This window comes from Rousettus aegyptiacus, unplaced genomic scaffold, assembly GCF_014176215.1.
Source record: "Rousettus aegyptiacus isolate mRouAeg1 unplaced genomic scaffold, mRouAeg1.p scaffold_m13_p_8, whole genome shotgun sequence".
Lineage (NCBI taxonomy): Eukaryota > Metazoa > Chordata > Mammalia > Chiroptera > Pteropodidae > Rousettus > Rousettus aegyptiacus.
In genome coordinates, this window is record NW_023416311.1 from 92,603,943 (window position 1) to 92,621,810 (window position 17,868).

At 40.4% G+C, this 17,868-nt stretch overlaps 1 protein-coding gene across 2 annotated transcripts in view; it reads left to right on the forward strand.

Annotated features, from left to right (window-relative positions):
- The first annotated feature begins 915 nt into the window (after positions 1-915).
- PRLR (prolactin receptor) overlaps positions 916-17,868 on the forward strand; it is a 134,178-nt gene continuing 117,225 nt past the window's right edge. For both annotated transcript variants that reach the window (XM_036225551.1, XM_036225555.1), the window contains exon 1: positions 916-1,155. The gene's annotated coding sequence lies outside the window, so the exon portion shown is untranslated. The remainder of the gene's footprint in view (positions 1,156-17,868) is intronic.

A 17,868-nucleotide genomic window follows, 5' to 3' on the forward strand; every position in this document is an offset into this window, starting at 1 on the left:
AGGATCAACAAACTCAATAGCCTTTGTTTCAGATATCTTCTTGGTGCCCCTCTGAGTTATGAAACAATCAGATGCAATATTAATAGCATCAGGCAGACATTAGCAACTCACTAACTGAGGGATAACTATTTCATTCGGGCAACTATCACTATTTGTTTTTGTTTTTTTAAATTTATTTTATTTTATTTATTTTTGTTCCTTCCCTCTGCTTCCACAAAAGGTGGTGGTCGTGCATGGTTTTATTATCAAAAAAAAAGGAGACTCAGAACCACATATAGGTCTATTAGAAAAGAAGATAAATTCTGTACTGTGGAAAACAAAAGCTTGGATTATTTAGGCACTACCAACGTTTCTGTGTTACAATCATGTAGCAGAGAATAAACACAGCACCCTGGAAGCTTGGGCTGTGGGTATCAATAAAGAAAACAAAACTTCCTTAGGTCACTGATGGTTTATTTTCTTTTTGCCCACTTCTCTCTGACCCTTTCTTTTTAGAGAAGGTGAGATTCAAATCCCTGGAGCCCCCTCAAATGTTGTCAAGCTGCTGTTCAAGGTTATTCGGAAATAAGGAAAGAAACTTGATACAGAGACATTCCACATCTTAGCTGCTAGGAGAAATATCATCTTTGAGGTCACTAAACGTATTAAGGCATTTTCATTACTGTTTTGTCTATTTTCTGGTGCTGTCTCAGTGGAAGATGTGTGGCCCTGATCACACAAAACCAATTTGTGGAGAATCGGTTATTCCTTCTCCACATCTTTGCTGCATTCCTGTTCTTCCAACTACCTCCCTCATCTTATAAAACTGGCAGTCTCTGGACATTTTGCATGCTGAAGAAAATCATTGTTTTGCCTCCAGCAAGGAACATAAATGTTGCAACACTGACTCCTCCTCTAATGAAGAAAGAGTGAACAAGTGCACGGAGTTGAGGTTCTTCTCCCAGAGCCACCAGGCTGGGGACTGTGGGGCCAAAACAGTAGTGTCTTCTGTGCTGGGCTTCCCCCAGCCCCTTCCTTTTCTGTCTTCCTTGCTCGGCTCCCTCTTTCTGGATTTTACCCGCTGTTCATGAAACAGCTTTACACACGGTGGATCCCCACGTCCTTTAGCAGGAAGTGCTCACGGACCGAGATGGCAGACTTTGCTCGCCTGCAAAAGTGAGTAAGTAGTCAGGGCGGGCTAAGCCTGCGGGGGACGCGTGCGACCAGAGGCGGCGCGGGCGGCGCGGCGCGGGGGCTCGGGGTTCGAGGCCAAGTGCGGGAAGGGAGAGAGGCCCGCGGCGGGCGCGGGATGCTTAGCAAAATGCCAGAAAGCAGCCGGAGCCGGCAGTGGGGCTGGGAGAGCCGGAGCTCCGACCACAGTCACCACCGAGGTCCCTTCTCAGAGGAGCTAAAAATGCTCTCCCCTTCCCCTCCCAGCTTTTACCACTGCATGCATTCATCTTTTTAAAAGGCATCTTCAGATGCACCCTTGAAAATGAGTTTCGGCGTGATTCTGGGATTCTAAGAATGTAAGTTATTTACGTCAAATTGAAAAAAGAATGGGGACGAGATGGGGTTCAGGCAGGTGATGTGATGACGGCAGACTTGAGGATTTTCCAGCAGCAGCAACAGCAGTAGCTGCCCCAGCAGCGGCCCGCGGTGTCCGGTGGGGAAAGTTAGTGCTACCTGCGCTGACCCGAAAGGCGCAGCTCCCCACAAAGGCGGTGGGGGTCGAGGCGAGCAAGCAGCTCCGGGCTGTAACCCGTACCCGGAGCAGGAGGAAGGCGGATTGACCTGGGCAGAGGAATTCCAGCCAGAGAAGCTGGAAGGACAACCCGCTGCAGGGCAGAGGAGGTGAGAGGAGCGGACAGGAGAGGGGGAAGTCAGGCACACGGCGGTAACCGGGGAGCCGCGGCGCTGTGCAGGGGGAAAGCGAACGAGCGCTGGAGTTCTTTCTGCCTCTGTGAGTGGGAAAATACCGTTTTAGTGACCTCTACCTGCATCCTGGGGAAGCAGCCCACGTTTCCCTAATAACAGGCGAGTTAGGATTTTTTGGTGACTGGGCTTGAAAATGGTTGCAAAACATTTTTATCAACCTGGAGGGATGAGTTTGTCTTCATCAAATTGGCTGGCAGAGATTTCCCACCTGACTCTCATGCTTCTTGGTCAGCGGAGTGCTGCTCCTCCTGGCCCTGCCCTGGCTCTGCAACCTAGAGCAAGACACTTATCTTCTCTGGGCCTCAGTATTTTTTTTTTTTCACAATATTTGGGGGAAATTAATGTTTCCATGGATAATATATATCTCATTATACATTATATATGTGCATATGTGTGGGAGAGGTTAAAAGTGCTGAATAGTGCAAGGAAGAAAGAGATGAAAATTTTAATTTTAGTGGTTCTTAAAAATTGGGTTCTTAAAAATTTAAGAATTTTCTGAGTCCTCTTGGTGGGGGGTGAGGGGGTAGAGGGGCCTGTTCTTATAGAATGTACATAAAATTTGCAAGCAATCCCTGACAGTTTGTAGACACCCTTCTGAAGATTCTGTCTGAACCCCAGGTACACATCCCTCGTCTTTGAAGACCTGCATCAAAAGCATCCAGCCAACCTCTGCTGGCAGCTGGACCAGCTCTGGGAGTAATCCAGCTTTCCCTGGGGTCTGGAGTCAGCTGTGCTGTTGAAAGGGAAAGCCCTTTTTCCATTAGTGACCTCCCAGGACACTTCTTCCGGAGGGCTTCGTCAATCTCTGCTTTCTAGGGAACCCTCCTCGCAAACTCTTTTAATGTCTTTCCTAAGGTGACAGCGTACCCCTGGAGTTTTCAGTCCTACAAACAGCACTGGAGAGCCACCTGCAGAGATAGGGTCACTGTCTGTCTCAAAGAGAGCTCTTCAAGTCACCTAGCTAGATGCTGGACAGTGAGGCCAAGGCTTTGTTTCTAAAGGAAGTGTTGTTTGCTCCCCAGCGCATAGCCGGAATAGGAATGTAAAAGAATTTGGACCTCTGCACTTTACCTGTAAGGGACTAAGTACTCAGATTTTGTGGGACCCGGGTCTTCCATTGGCAATGCCAGCAAGGTGTAGCCGAGGACTCGTGGAGCTTTGGAGCCCAACACACTGGGCTTCAAATCTTGGCTCCCACACTTCAGCAAGTCACTTCTGTGAGCCTTACTTTTACTGCCTTTCGGGCACAGTATTATATTCTGTATTCAGGAGCACAGAAGTAGTACTTTAAGTTTGGTCTACTAGAAGTCAATGAAAAACTGCTGTTATTAATATTAATGTGAAAGTACAAGTAAGCGTTATTTCATGCGTTTGTTTTAGAGCTCTTTCTCTGATAGGGTCTACGTCAGCAGAAGAATGAGTGAAATCTATCCTGGTTTAAATATTCTTAAAAATGAGCGATGGATTCAGAAAACAGAGTCGGTTTTTCTGTTTCACCTTTGTCAAGTAAAGCATTCTGTCTAGCCAGCAAGTGAAATGTGTCCAGACGGACATGGATTCTTAACCCTTTCCCTCAGTCTTTTTTTGGCCCATAATCTTAAATACAAAACAGCTAGACCTTTGCCTATAGCTGCAAACAGCTAGGCATGGAAACTGGAGAGGTCTCGTGGCTGCATCCATCTCCAGATACACCAGAAGTTGTCTCTGTAGAAAGAAATGTTTCCACTGCCATCTTCACAGCTTGTCATAGATTTAATCAATTCAGCTTTTTCTCTTCCTCTCCTTCATCTCTCTTTCTCTCTTCTTTCTCTCTCTCTCTTCTTCTCTCTCATCGGTTCTTCTGAAGAGCAAGAAAAACCAAATCTTCTGGATGATTTTAAGTGTCATGAACATATACTTTGCAAGTGATACATATTGATAGACAACAATAAAATCATCACTGGGGAATAATTTTCCCAAGTCCTACTGTTAGACTCAAGATACTAAATACCAGGTCTCACCAAGGAAGGCTGGCTCTGGGTCATTGACTTCCTGAGCTATTTTTTAAGGTTAAAAAGAGCTCTGGAATTTTCTCTCTCTACTACCTTTAGAATCATGGCACAATTTACATTTACCTTCCTGGGTTAAGTATTCATTCATTCATACATTCATTCATTCATTGTTGACCACTGAGTGAGCTAGACAAGGTCTTGGCTTTTGAGAAGCTTCTATGGTAAAGAGGGTGATATATAAGAGGCAAGTGAACAAATATATAAACAAGATAATTTCAGATACTGATAAATGCTATAAAGTATAGAGAGGCTGGGAGACAGAGTGTAGCAGGGCTTAGAAGAAACGTTAAATGAGGCAACCAGAGAAGATTATGTGAAGGTCACCCTTGAACTTAAACTTGCATAAGAAGAGGGACCCAGGCCATGAAGATCTGGGGAAAGGGCTACATTAGCAGAAAAAAAAAACAAAAACAAAACAAAACAAAAACACCTCAAAGGAAAGATCCAGAAGTAGGATACATGAAGCAATAGAGCAGATACAGTGAGATGGCTCCTTAGAAATCAAGTTGGATTTAATACATGGAAAGTTATTATTTAAATGACTACTGTACTATTTCAGGCTAGGCTGTATACTTTATACCTATATGATTTAATCTTCCCAACAATCTAATGAGTTAGCTATTTTTGTCTTGATCTGATAGTTGAAGAAATCAAAACTCATAGAGGATAACCAGCTAGCCCAAGGTTATAAAGCTAGTGTTTGAATCTCATAGTCTGTTTTGCTCCAAAGCCCAGAACTTTTTGCTAACACAAAATGTGCTTTTGAGATAATCTCTTCCAGAGGACAATGAAAGAGCTAACAGAAGGAGAATATCAAAAGTATTTTAGGTAGTTAAGCACTGACAATGATTTCTATCTGATGTCTGAAATACTAGTGGGTTCAAACCTGCATTATGTAATATGTAGCACTAGCCACCTGTGGCTATTGGGTATTTGAAATGTGGGTGGTCCAAAATGAGATGTGCTGAAAGTGCAAAATATACCCTAGCTTTCAAAGAACTGGTATCAGCCCCCCAAACACTCAACAGTTTTCATAGTGATTATACATTAAAATGATAATATTTTGGATGTATTGGTTTAGGTGAAATTTATTATTAAAATCGATTTCATCTGTTTCCTTTTACTTTTTAAAAAGTGTTTAACAGAACATTCTAAATAAGATTCGAGGCTCCCTTTATACTTCCATTTAACAGCACTGGTTTAGACCAATAAGTTGACAAAGATATAAGAAACTTTTCTTCCTTCTTCCTAACATAACTTTTCTTCTGTTCTTGACTTAGACTCGACCTCGAGTCTGTTCCAAAATTCAGTTATTCAGTGAAGCAATAAATAAGAGCAAAAGTTGTCCTTTGTTCTCCCCACTCTCATTCTTCTGCTGTTCTGGTGATGATTCGCAGCCCACTTCGCCTTCCACTGTTAGACTCGGTGGTTACATCCTTTACCACCTATCCTCTCACTCAGGCAAATCTCAAGAGGCTTTCAAACATCCTATGACCAAAGGGTCATTTTGAATCTGGATTTACAGGTTTATCTTAAAATTGCTTCCCAGGACAATGTCTCTGTCATTCCTGGCACTTTGTAAAATAAGACTAAGTGTTAGCCAGGGTTTCTTGCTTGTGTGCAAAGCTCATTAAATAAGTCATCTCATCATGATGATAAGCGTTTCTTCTCTGGCCTTTTGCTTAAAACAGTTTGAACGAGATGCAGTCCCAGTTTCCAGAAGGCTTGTTCCAAGGACATCACAGAAGGTCGTTTAGTTTTCTTTGTCCACTAGCTAAAGTGGCCCTTGAGTATGTCAACTAAATAAAGACATGATTTGTTCCTGTAGTTTCATTTCTTCCAAAAGGGAGAGCAGTCATATTCTGTCATTAGTAGAGGAAGCCTCTGCTCTGGAATAGTAGAGGCCTGGAGCCTACTTTAGTCTACTGGTTTGTGTCTGTTACCTTCACCTTCCTTCCCACAACAATCCTGTGGAAAGTTCAGACTTGACGAGACAATGCCACATCAAATACTAATGGAGAATTTTGTAATACAAATGTGGGCTGTACTTATCACTGATAAACTGAGGACTGATGGCTTCTGTAAACATTTGTCTGCAGAGAATTTTCCTTCCTGCAACTAGAGCTAAGCACTGTACAAGATGCTCTTTGAAATATATAAGTAGTCTTTAAAATTCGCAGATGATGATATTGTTTGTAGTGGTCTCATCGATTTGCACGTTGTAACTAAAAGGTGTAGCCAGCAGCCCATTGCCGCATTCTGTGTGTTTTGGGGGTGCTCCATAGTCAACCTGAGCTAAGTGTGGGACAACTGGTGTCTCACGGCTGCTTATGTCAATCAGGCTTTGTGTAATCATTGCAAAGGGCTTTGTTGTAGTGCCCATTAGTGTCCACAGTAGCTACTTTATTACAATCTGTAATCTTTCCTCACCTCTCCAACTTTACAAATTGGAAAACGGAGTTTAATTGCTTGTGTTGGGCCTTGAGCTTGCTGGCAACAGAGGTGAAATTAGAATTCTTAGCTCCCGAATTCCTCGTATCTTATTTGATTTCCAAAGAGAGTGTGCCCAGCCTGCTGTTATAGAATACTCTGTACCTGGCAACAACATTTCTTCAATGAATGAATTAGTGTTATAGACCAGTAGATAAAAGATGACTAGTCTGGCTGAGCTGCCAACACTGTGATTATGAATGTCAGCAGCCCGTTGACAGGCAGCCACAGCGGTCCCAGGAGCCCTTTCCCAAACAGCTTAGAGCTTCCATTCAAGCGAAAGCTTGTTCATGCATACTTACAGCTCATCCACTCCTACCTCTGGGAAGTGAAGGCTCCCTCGCTCCAGAGCTTTCAAGCTGTTGCAGTTTATCTTCTCTGAAGCTTCTGTTCACTGAATATTGGTATTTTTTTGTTACACACCTGAAAAAAAGTAAAAAAGAAAAAAAGAAAAGAAAGCCCAGACATTTTTTACAGCAGCATTTTAGAAGAATTCTTTCTGTGTCTTGGGAATGTCTGGGTCTATTGACAATGGTGAGGATGGGAGACCTTTATGAAGGGCAGTGAGAATAAGCAAGAGTCTTGACACTACAGCCTCTTCAGGACAAAAAGGTAAGTCAATTTTGCACCATCCCCAAATGGTTGTTTTTTTTTTTCTCGGTCTCGCAATCCAATATCTTTAATTATAGTGAAAAGCAAGCCTCTAAAACAGTGGTCCTCAATACCAATTGCACATAAGAATCATTTCAGAAGCTTTAAAAAATATGGATGCCTAGGTCTCACCCATAGACCCACTGAATCAAGATTCTGAGAATGGAATCTGGGCATCGTATTAATTTATGGTTCTCTAGGTGATTATAATGTCTATCGGCAAGAGCTGGTCTTATTATTGTTCAGCTAAGATTCTAATCTTAATCTGTTTCACATTTTGCCTTGTTTTACATGGCATGAACCCCAGAGAACTATCCAAACCACATTTTTATTAAGTAGCAACTTCATTCTATTTTGGGAGAAGCATGATTTCTAATTTTCATGATTTCTGAATTTTCTACCTATATAAACTAACTCCACATTCAGAAGTGTCTCACATAGCTTCATGACTAAAATTTCTATATGCACAGTTTGGAAATCAGGTTACCAAAAGCTTGATAATTATGAGATTGAAAGATAAAGGTTAAGCTTCCCTGCCACCTATGCATTAAATTTCCCAGTTGCTATGTTGATTTTTAGTTAACCAACACTCACTTTCTTGTCTCAGACATTTTAAAGCCAATTAATTCCATTCCTGTTCACACTCTTATTAAAAATATAATTGCAGCAGTATTCTTCAGGACTGTCATTGGGTAGACTTTATACGAGATGGATTAGCCAAGAACTAACTAGGTTGTATAAAACTCTTTCAAGCCCAGGTAATCATTCAGGTGGCAGAAGCTTTCTGGTATCAGACTGGGCTAGGGGAGTCATGCATTTTGATTTGGAAAGAGCTAATTACAAGTTACCCTAAATAAAGAAGAATCTAGGATATGGAAAATGATTCCAGAATCAATCTGAGAATATTTATCTCAGATCCTGTTAAGTCTAAGACTCCAACCTTTCTCAGGAAGTTATATTAATACCAAAAAGCAGTCAAGTTTTTGTATTAAATGGGAAGGGGAGTTTGATATACCGCTGTACTTTTCTCAAGTCCTGAGACTGCAAGATTAGGAGAAGATAAATTATTCATGAGATTACAGGGAGAAGATAGACAAATGTTTGGCTGTTAGCCAAGCATCATGGGCTTCAGTAGTTTTTATTTACTCAACTAAGATTTATAGAGGCTCTGCTGTTTGCCAGGGACTGCTACAGGAGCTAGAGATAGAGTGATGAAGTTCTTGCTCTCTTCAAGTCTACATTCCAGTGAGAGGAAACATGTCCACATTAAGAAACAAATAAATAAAATCAAATAAGGTAGCGCTATGAAGAAAACTAAAGCCAGGTAAAAGGAACAGAGTCTAATGGGGGCCGCTTTATATGGGCTGGCGAGGGTCGCCCTCTCTGAGGAGGGGGGATTGGAGCTAGCACATCAGTGTTGTAGAGACAGCCATGCAGAGACCAGGAAAAGAGAAGGCCAGGCAGAGGGAACAGCAGGAGCAAAAGCCTCGAGGCTGGAAAAGGTTTGACATGTTTAGGACAGGAGGAGACCAGTGTGGCTGAACCTTAGGGAAGAAGGAATGGAGTCGGGCAGGAAAACTACCTGCAGTGCCTGAGGTCGTGGGACAGAGTTAGGATTTTAAATTGCTTAAGGAAATCATAAGGAGGTTCTAAGTAGGAGGGTAACGTGTTTTACGTTGCATGTTAGAGATGATTCAGGCTTCTGTGTGAATGGATTACAGTCTGGGAGCAGAGGGAGCTCTTGGGAGGGGAATCAGTACAGGAGGAGGTGAGATGCATCAGCTAGGGTGGTAGCAGGGGGGTAGAAGTGTTGGGTGCCAGAGAGAATTTGGAGGTAAGACCGTCATGGCTTTCAGATGGATACAATCCAGTAAAAATGACAGCAGACCTAGTCCTCTCTGAGATCGTTGTTCCTGCCCTATCTTGACTGGGGCCACTAGTTTTGAACCAAATGCAATAATATCTAGTGCTATTTGGAAACTTAAGGAACTTCGACCTTAATTTATTTAAGCAGGAAAAAGAAAAAAAGAAAAAACATATTTCTGTCAAAGGCAAAATTTCCGTTTGCTGCTTTTTACCTCCTAACCATAAAAATTTCATCCTGTCTCATAAGACCATTCTGATGGGTTTTGTTGTTTTTCATTACTGTGCTTTTCTGCAAGTGCTGAAAAAATGTCACATTCACATTGCTAGTTTCTCTCTTTTCTAAGTATTTTAACACTTTGGCTGTATTTGCTGAAACTTTCATGCTGCCAGATGTTTATACGTGGTTTTTTGCAGTTGGTCAGTTTTTTCATATAAATGCTAACAACATAATAGCAAACTTTTAATGAGCACTTACTATATTCAAGGCGTTGTTTTAAGAGTTTCACATTTTACCTCGTTTCATCCTCCCAGCTACCCTTTGAGAGAGTTCTTCTGTTACTATCATTTTGTAAATGAAGAAACTGAGGCCAAAAACAAAAGGTTCAGTCACTTTTTCAAGATCACACAGCTGGTAAGGAGCAAAGCCAGGTTCTTAGTCGCTAAGCTCTGCCACTTCTCATCTGTCTCCTCTTCACTCTCTCCTGTGTAACCGAAGCTGTTATCTTCAGATTTAGACTTGTTTCTGCTGTGTAAAAACTCAAGGCACCACTGGGAGGCAATTCTACTGGGTAAGACTTTCAGAAGTGAGAATGGAGGGGAAATGGCTTAACTCAGGGGCTGGGCTATTCGGCTCCTTGTCAGCAGGGTCTCTCATCTAAAGCATCTGCTATGTGCCCAGGGAGCTGGCCGGACTCTCAATGAAATGTTTCCTCTTCTCCTCACTCCCTCTTCTGGCCACTACTCATAGTTCCTGGGTTGTACCCACTTACCTGTCCCTTCTCAAAGAACTGAAGAAATCAAGGGTATTCAATAAGCTGGGCAGCAAATTGCAGTTGTTATTCACGGTCATTTGTGGCTGGCTTTTAGAAACCAACAAAAAGAATCATTCATTCATTTATCACATTTTTACTTTAAAAATATTTGAGACTTTCTTCAGTTTTATTGTTAGAAGTTAAAAAATCTTGGGGACACAGTAGTTCACCATGTTCTCTCTACCTTTCATTGCATATTTGCTTCCAGAAAATTATTCCTGCAAGTTACTTGGGTTTTCAATAATCTGCATGAAAGTCACAGAGAAATTCATTAAGGTTTCTTTAACTTCATTAATGAATTCTTCAGCAATTACTTGTAAAGACAGTAATTGTGATGATTCATCTCCTATGCTCTAAGTTTTAACTTGCCTATTTTAATTAAACAGAAGGCAATTTTTTTTTTTTGCTAGAATTGCCATAGGGTAATTTTTTATAGAGGTTGGCATATCTTCATTGCACATGTTGAATTTACCTAATCAAATCATTAATCTGTCCTTTCAATTATTTGATTTTTAATAAATGTTATTTTTAAATATTAGACAGTATCTGTCAGATATTTCCTATGATGATCTTAACTTTCAAATTCAAAACTACGAAATAAAAAAAGAACTAGAGTTATAATTGCATTAGACTATCATTGTATATAAGTTAGGAAGATTGCAGTGGAACATAACTTAAGGAAAGTTTGAAAGCCATTTCAAGACCTTGACTATCCCCCAAAAAGCTTAAATTCCCACAAATAGCTTAATTAAAAAAAAAAATCATCTTCAAACCAATAAGGTAATTTCTCCTGTACTGAACAGTTTTGATTAAATATTCAGCAGAAAGCGAGTATGAATATCTATCAAATGTGGATATGTCCTAAGACCAAGTCATTCAATGATTTGAGTAGTTTTATGGGAGCTGTGTGATCACAGAGGTGAGTCCATTGCCTCACTGGTGTTTTGACTAGAAGAGTTTAATTTTTTTAGCAAAGATTTCTGATTTTACTTTTCAAAGGAAACCGTAACACTGTTCAGATCAGTAACTTACATTTTTATTTACTTTTGTACATGGTTTAAAATTCAAGGTACAAGAGTAGTCAATGAAAAAGATGCTTTTTCCTCTCTGGTCCCACAGCCACCCACTACCTCTATAGGCAATCACTCTAATTAGATTATTATCAAAAAATATTTCTGCCTTTACAAAAATACACCATATATATGTGAATATGAGCTAGATGTCCTCTTTCTGTTATTTCACATCTGAAATACTATAGTTCTGTGAAGCCAGAGTCTACAGTCTAATGCTGGCCTCCTAGTCCTACTAACATCTGATTCTTATTGATCCTGGAGTTTCCTCTCCCAACTCAAGTGTATCGTTCAGTGTGGCTATTAAAGAATGAACAGCAGTATTTTTAGAGAAGAGTCTATCAGCCAAGTATAGAGGAGGTGAAATTACACGAGAAGCCCACCTCTGGGTGTCAGCGGGCATGTGCCTTCAGTGGTGATTTGACAAATAATCCAGACAGAGTTGTTAAGTATCAGGATGAGAGTCCTGGGACCTAAGCCTGCTTGGGCTCTGTCTTCTTAAGGGATTTAGGGATGTAGGGTTCATTTAGGTACCCAAAGCTGCCACACATACCCATTTTCTGAAGGCTGGAGATATAAACTCTTTCCTGCTTTCACCAAGCCTCAGTACCATCATGAGTCTCAAAAGTCTCTCAGCAGGAAAAGATTGCTTGGTTGGATATCTGGACGGGTGGGTGAAGTTGAAAATCAGTCAATGGAGCTAGCTATTTGTTAAGACTTGGGAAGAGCGTAAAGGAAGGCAAAACCTGTGACCCAACAAAGAATTTTAGAATGCACTTGATCTATACATGGCATTATCTCATTACCTTTATTTATTGCCTTGTGGTAGATAATCATATGCTTATTATCGATCAACACTACTATGCGATAAGCCACCTGAGAGTAAGACTATGACTGACTCACCCTGCCTCAGAGTTTAACAGTGTCTTTCAACTTGCAATATTCAATAAGTGGGTTAAAACGATCAGAAACGAATGTTTCAAATCATCACGGATTACAGATAGTTCAAAACTGAATCCTTGTCAGCTCTTATTAGTTCTAACTAAATCACTGTGCAAGTGGCCTAAAGAAATGGATTTTTTCCTAATTACTTGTATAGGTCTGGACTCCAAGTCTGTAAGACAGCAAAGCGTCTTTGTGTTGACCTGTGTCACAGGTCATACTAGTGACCAATTACATGCGTATCTCCTCTAGGGGATTCCATAGGTGTCACATAAGGCCTAAGAAATAAGTTGATTCCTTTATTTCACCTCTCCTGCACTATCATCCTAAGATGTCCCCACATAAAATCCTATTTTTGTTTTCACTCCAGCTCTATTGTCTGCTCTCCTCTGTCAAATGCCTTCCTTCTCTGAACTGAATGTTTCTAAGAATGTGTTAAAGAAGCTGATAAATCATTCAGGCCACCACAGTTTAAGAAATAAATGGTCCCAGCATTTGTATTTTAATAATAATGGTTCAGCCTAAAGTCTCTGCGGGTGGAAATTTCACTAGCAGCTAGGTGGGGGAAACCTGTTTGGGGCAGATGAAAACCTTGCAGTAGCTTCTTCTGCTTCATTCGTGTAATAATACCGTTGCGAGAAGCCATGTTGGTGTCCGGTGATGTTAGAAGTAAGCCCTCAGTGCCAGAGCCCTTTCTCCTAAATATCAATGGATTGGGGTCTTCAAAAAATCCAAACTTGTCCTCAGGGTGAGAGTCTTTTGTGCATCTTGCAAATGAGAGCATTCATTGGAAACAGACAGACTCAGCACAACTGTCAGCTCTAACTTTTTAGGGGTAAAACTGGAGCAAGTTAGTCACCGCTCTGTGCCTTCCTTTCTCATTTGTACAATGAGGACACTAAAATATACATTCAAGGGTTTCTGGGAGAATAAAACAAGACAAGATGTATAAAACACTTGGCACCAAGGAAATACTCAATTCGTGGGAGTCACTGGTATCACTTTCATCAGAGAATTCATGACTTAGTAGGGAGACCTGTCAAGGTACAGTTGACAAGGCAAAATGCCAAGGACATGGAGTAAGTGTTAAGTCTGAGCTTAGCATGAATAAGGGAGCCCGTAAGACGCTCAAACATCCTTGTATTAACCACTGATTCAACCACGTCCTTCCTTTTCGCACTTCACCAGCAGACCAACATGATGCTTCTGGTTGGCAGCCCTTATAGAATTTACCTTTTCTGAATACAAAAGCAGCATGTTCCTTCTTCCTGCTGAACTTGCTTCAAGGCTATGCCACTGAAAAGACGTGTGACCCACGGAAAGTTTGCAAAACTTCTCTTGAGCTTCAGTCTCCATATTTGTAAAAGTGGAGATGATAATGTCTCTGTTCCAGTACTGTTTTGAGGCTGGAGCAAGATAATGGTGAAAATCAGCTCAGCTTAGTTGGCCCTCAAAATGAGCTTGCCCGGTTCTCCTGTGACCCCCATGCATTCGGATGGTTTGGCAGTGTGTTACACCTGGAGGAAAAGCTCTGGAATGATCACAAATAGTTTGTTGATTTGGTGCCTTGCACACCCGGCCACAAATGGCAGACTTTTAAGGTCATTGCTCTTGCCAAATACTTAACTGGAGAGCTAGGTTATGAGCCTTTGGAGCCCAAATCTGATAAGTATTCAGGAAAACTCCTCCAGAGAGATGAAGCTAGTAGATTAGCCGAATATACCTTCTCCATTTGGCCTACATTTGATGCCAGCAGGCAAATCAGAGCCAGTTGGGCAGTGTGCAATTCTGAGAAATGTAGAGAGAGCAGAAGCACCTGTTCTTCCTGTGGTAAAGCCAAAGAAATGGAAAGAACTCAGAAAAAAAAATATCAGCACCATTGGCAGGCACAATGGGGAAGGCTGGAAATGTGCTGCGAAAAATCACACTGCTGGTGAAAGCATGTTCTGCACCAGTGCTAGAGTACCTGGCAGACTGGCCGCAGACTGGACAAAGATCTGGACAGAGGCCTGAATGGTCAGGGGCAGGGGTCTGCAGGAGTTGGGCCCCAGGCACTGAGAATTGAAAACCATCCTATAAAAGCAGGCCTGTTTCCACTTGTAAGAGATGAAATGATATGGGTTTTGTGATTCACTGACTCACCTCCAAGGTCAAATGATTACAAAAGAGAAATGCATGGCTTCCTTTGGCTACATGGAGGGGGCCTCAGATTTGGGTGGCTGTGTACCACTAGCCCTGGTGACTGCACCAGGAGGAACTGTCAGGTTTAGGTGACTGTTTTTATTCACTATTTAATTTTGGTTCTTTTTCCATTTACTTCTAATTCCTTAAACATAATTGTGGTTAGTGGCATAAAAAGAAAACTTTCATATGTGAACAAAGTGTGTAGTCAGAATCCAACAGCAAAAATCTACAAGAGACTAAAATTATAGCAACAACAGTAACATCAGCTCCAAATATCTCGTTGTGTTGTTAAGGTGAGAATCAATAATGTACAGGGAATACTTTGAAATCTAAGGCATCATCAAGGTGCAATAACTTAAAAAGCTTGTGGGTTGCTTTTAAAAGAAAGAAATTACATGTGGCTTAGGGAAACCTTCAATTGGAACATAAGCAATGTTAATGAATTCTCACCAGAGTACCAGGGGGCTGAGTGTGTAAGAGCTTGGCAAATATTTGTTCAAATGTAAAACAACTTCTCCTCACTGTGGTGTTTTATGGAGACCCATTTTGCAAAGTGGCCATTGATTTGGACCTTTTCCCTGATATTCCTTTGGAAGAAGACAATGAATTTCAGATGGGACATGAGTCTTACACAATGTGATAGGTAGCTGTGATTATCCAAGCAAGTAAGGCATTATTCAGTATAGGGAGTTGGATGCTATGGAGAATTTCTTTTTGTGGGTGAATTTGCCCAGTAAGTGGCAAACATTCAATAGAAGTGGGAGAATGACTCTGAGTGTTTTTGATGACAGTTAAAATGAAATATTTTAATGAATCTCATACTTAGACATGGCGACTGAGTCAGGTTTCTGAACGTGAAGAGTCGAATCATGATGTCTCAAAATTTAGATTTTGATCATTAACCGCTGTAGCTTTTTCTCCTTCCATCTTGACAGAAAATTTAAATTCTCTAGGGGCATTAATGTCCTACAAAGTAAGAAAGGATCTTAAGAGTGCAACCCCAAGATAACAACTCCCTGATTTCTAATTGGTATCACTTTGGTAAGTATGAACTAGATCGAACTCTCAATTCCACCTTTAACAATGGTTTCTATATTCTGAGCACTACTAACAAAAGAGAGATTCGGGCATTTGTTCCTGAGTAAAAATGTGTCTGGAATATGGGCTTCATTATGCAAAGGGGGAACGAAAAAGCCCAAACAATGGAATAATCTCTCCGAGGTGTTCTCTATGTAACCATTTAGGCAATATAAAGGTTGCGATTACTAGCATCATGTCATGATACATGTATACCAATCGATTTCATACCAGGGAATGTCACTGGGAAAAAAAGAAGTCACTGTTACTCAAGACTATGAATATGTGTTTTTTTTAAATATAAAACACTGCTAATATATTTGGTATACAGGAAAGTGCAGAATTCTTATCTAAAAATAAGAAGTCCCAATCTTAGTTCCAGCTAACTTTATAACATCACTTCATACTTCCAAATGTTATTTCTCGATGGTTCCATGATTCTTTGTAAATGGGAAACTAGAATTGAAAAGCATCAAAAACAGCTAAATATAATCAGAAGCCTGTTTTCTCACCATCTTCCTAATATTCAGGAAGCATCCTTAACTTGATTACCAAATTCCAAAAGATATGACAATCAGATGACCAGTAGATACACATTTTTTTCAGATTCTTCATATGATTATCAGAAACTGTTGCCCTTGCCAAAATTCCATACCTGCCACGGGTGTTATCTAGAAGAACTCATTTTATTCTGCTTAATGTGGGCCTCGAGTATGAATAATATTTGCATGTTCCTACTATGTCCTATACTGTGATCAGCAAACTATCTGTTAAGCTCCAGGTAGTAAATATTTTAGGATTTGTGAGCAATTTAGCCTTTGTCACAATTACTCAACTCTGCACTGTCACACAAAAATAGCTGTAGCCAATATATAAAAATATGAGTATGGTTATGTTCTAAAAACTTATTATCAAAAATAGTTAATGGACCAGATTTGGCCTATGAGTTGTATTTTGCTGACCCCTGCCTGTTTTGGCTTTCCCTAATGCCACATTATCCATCTGCTGTCACAAATAGATTTAATGTATCCTAAATTCTGTTTAACCTATTAATATTTTAGCCAATGTTATATAATACATTATGAATCTGTTGTTATACCATGCATGAATTTATCCAAACATTTGTTTGATCTATTCTTATTTAGATATTATTTATATTACATCATCCATCTGTTGCCATGCCATATGTCAAATTTTAAAACTTGGTTTACTATATCAATATTTGTGGTCAATAACAAACATACCTTGAGGTAACAAGTATTTTGAGTTAACAGTGTATTGGATAATGTAGCCAGTCCTCTCCCCCGTCCTTAACTCCTTCCAATCGAAGAGGTTTTATGTAATTATATTATTGAGAACAAGACTGTTTATTTATTCTATCCCTGCCTTTCTTAATGCTAACCATGTCCTATGATAGCTTTTATCTTTGCAGACTGAAAAGCTCTAATTTTCATGATTTGTCCTTAAATAACCTCTCTCTCTCCCTCATCTCCTTGATCATTTTATGTCTCCATTATTAGATCTCATCAGACTTTGTGAGTCCTTGAAGTGTAGCGACTAGACTAGAATACATTGTCCCAGGTTGGTCCCATCCTCTCTTCCTATTGATGCTCAGTTGTGCCTTTTGACTGCAGCAAGCAATCAACGAAGTAAAAAGGGTGAAAGTAGGGAAGAAACTGAGAAAGCCCAGAGGGTTACGGCAAGAGCAAAGTGGACTACATGAAAAGAAAACATTGACTCTTGCAAAACACTCTGAACCGACACTAATGCAGTCCATAATTCCTTTAAAACTGTGACCACAGTTAAGCTTTCTGGAGCATTGAAAAGAGTAAGAACAAAACTAACACCCTGCTTTGCCTAGGAATGAGCCTTTAGTAAATTAGAGTGAAGGGCTCTGGTGTGAGTTCACCTCTGATGGATACCAGCTTTGCAAAGAGTTTAAAAAATTGCAAAAAACTCTGTGGGATGAGAAAATCTGGGATATAATTTGGAATGATGGACTACAAAAAGTCTGGAATGAGCTGTGCTGCCCAGACAGGACTACACTGATAATCCAAGAAGGTCTACCTTTGCACTGAAGTCTGTCCTCTGCCCTCCAGGGCCAGTGGGAAAAATTCACCTAAATTTACTGAGGTCAGTTACAGAAACTATGTTGTCTTTGAAAGTCCTGTGCAAATGCTCATTTAAAATTTATCATAATCGTCACCGAGAGTGATCCTATAAAATCCACTAAACAAATATTTATCAAATCCCTCAGACACTGTACTAGATGATAAAGAAGTTATAGTGAGCAGAATGGTCTCTCCCCATAGAAAACTTACAATATAATGAGAAAGCAGATTGCAATCAAATTCACGCGCATTTGTAAGTATGGTAAAAACAACAAAGAGTCATATTAACCTCTAAGAGAGCAACCCTGAGACAGTATGATGGACCTAATATCAAAATGAGAAGAAAGTTTCTCAGCAAAAGGACCAACACATGCAAAGTCACCGAGGCAGGTGAAACCAAGCTAAATGTGGAGAAATAGAAGAAACACAGTGTTACTAAACCAAGTTGAAATAAAATATTTTTTTAAAGCCGAAGAAT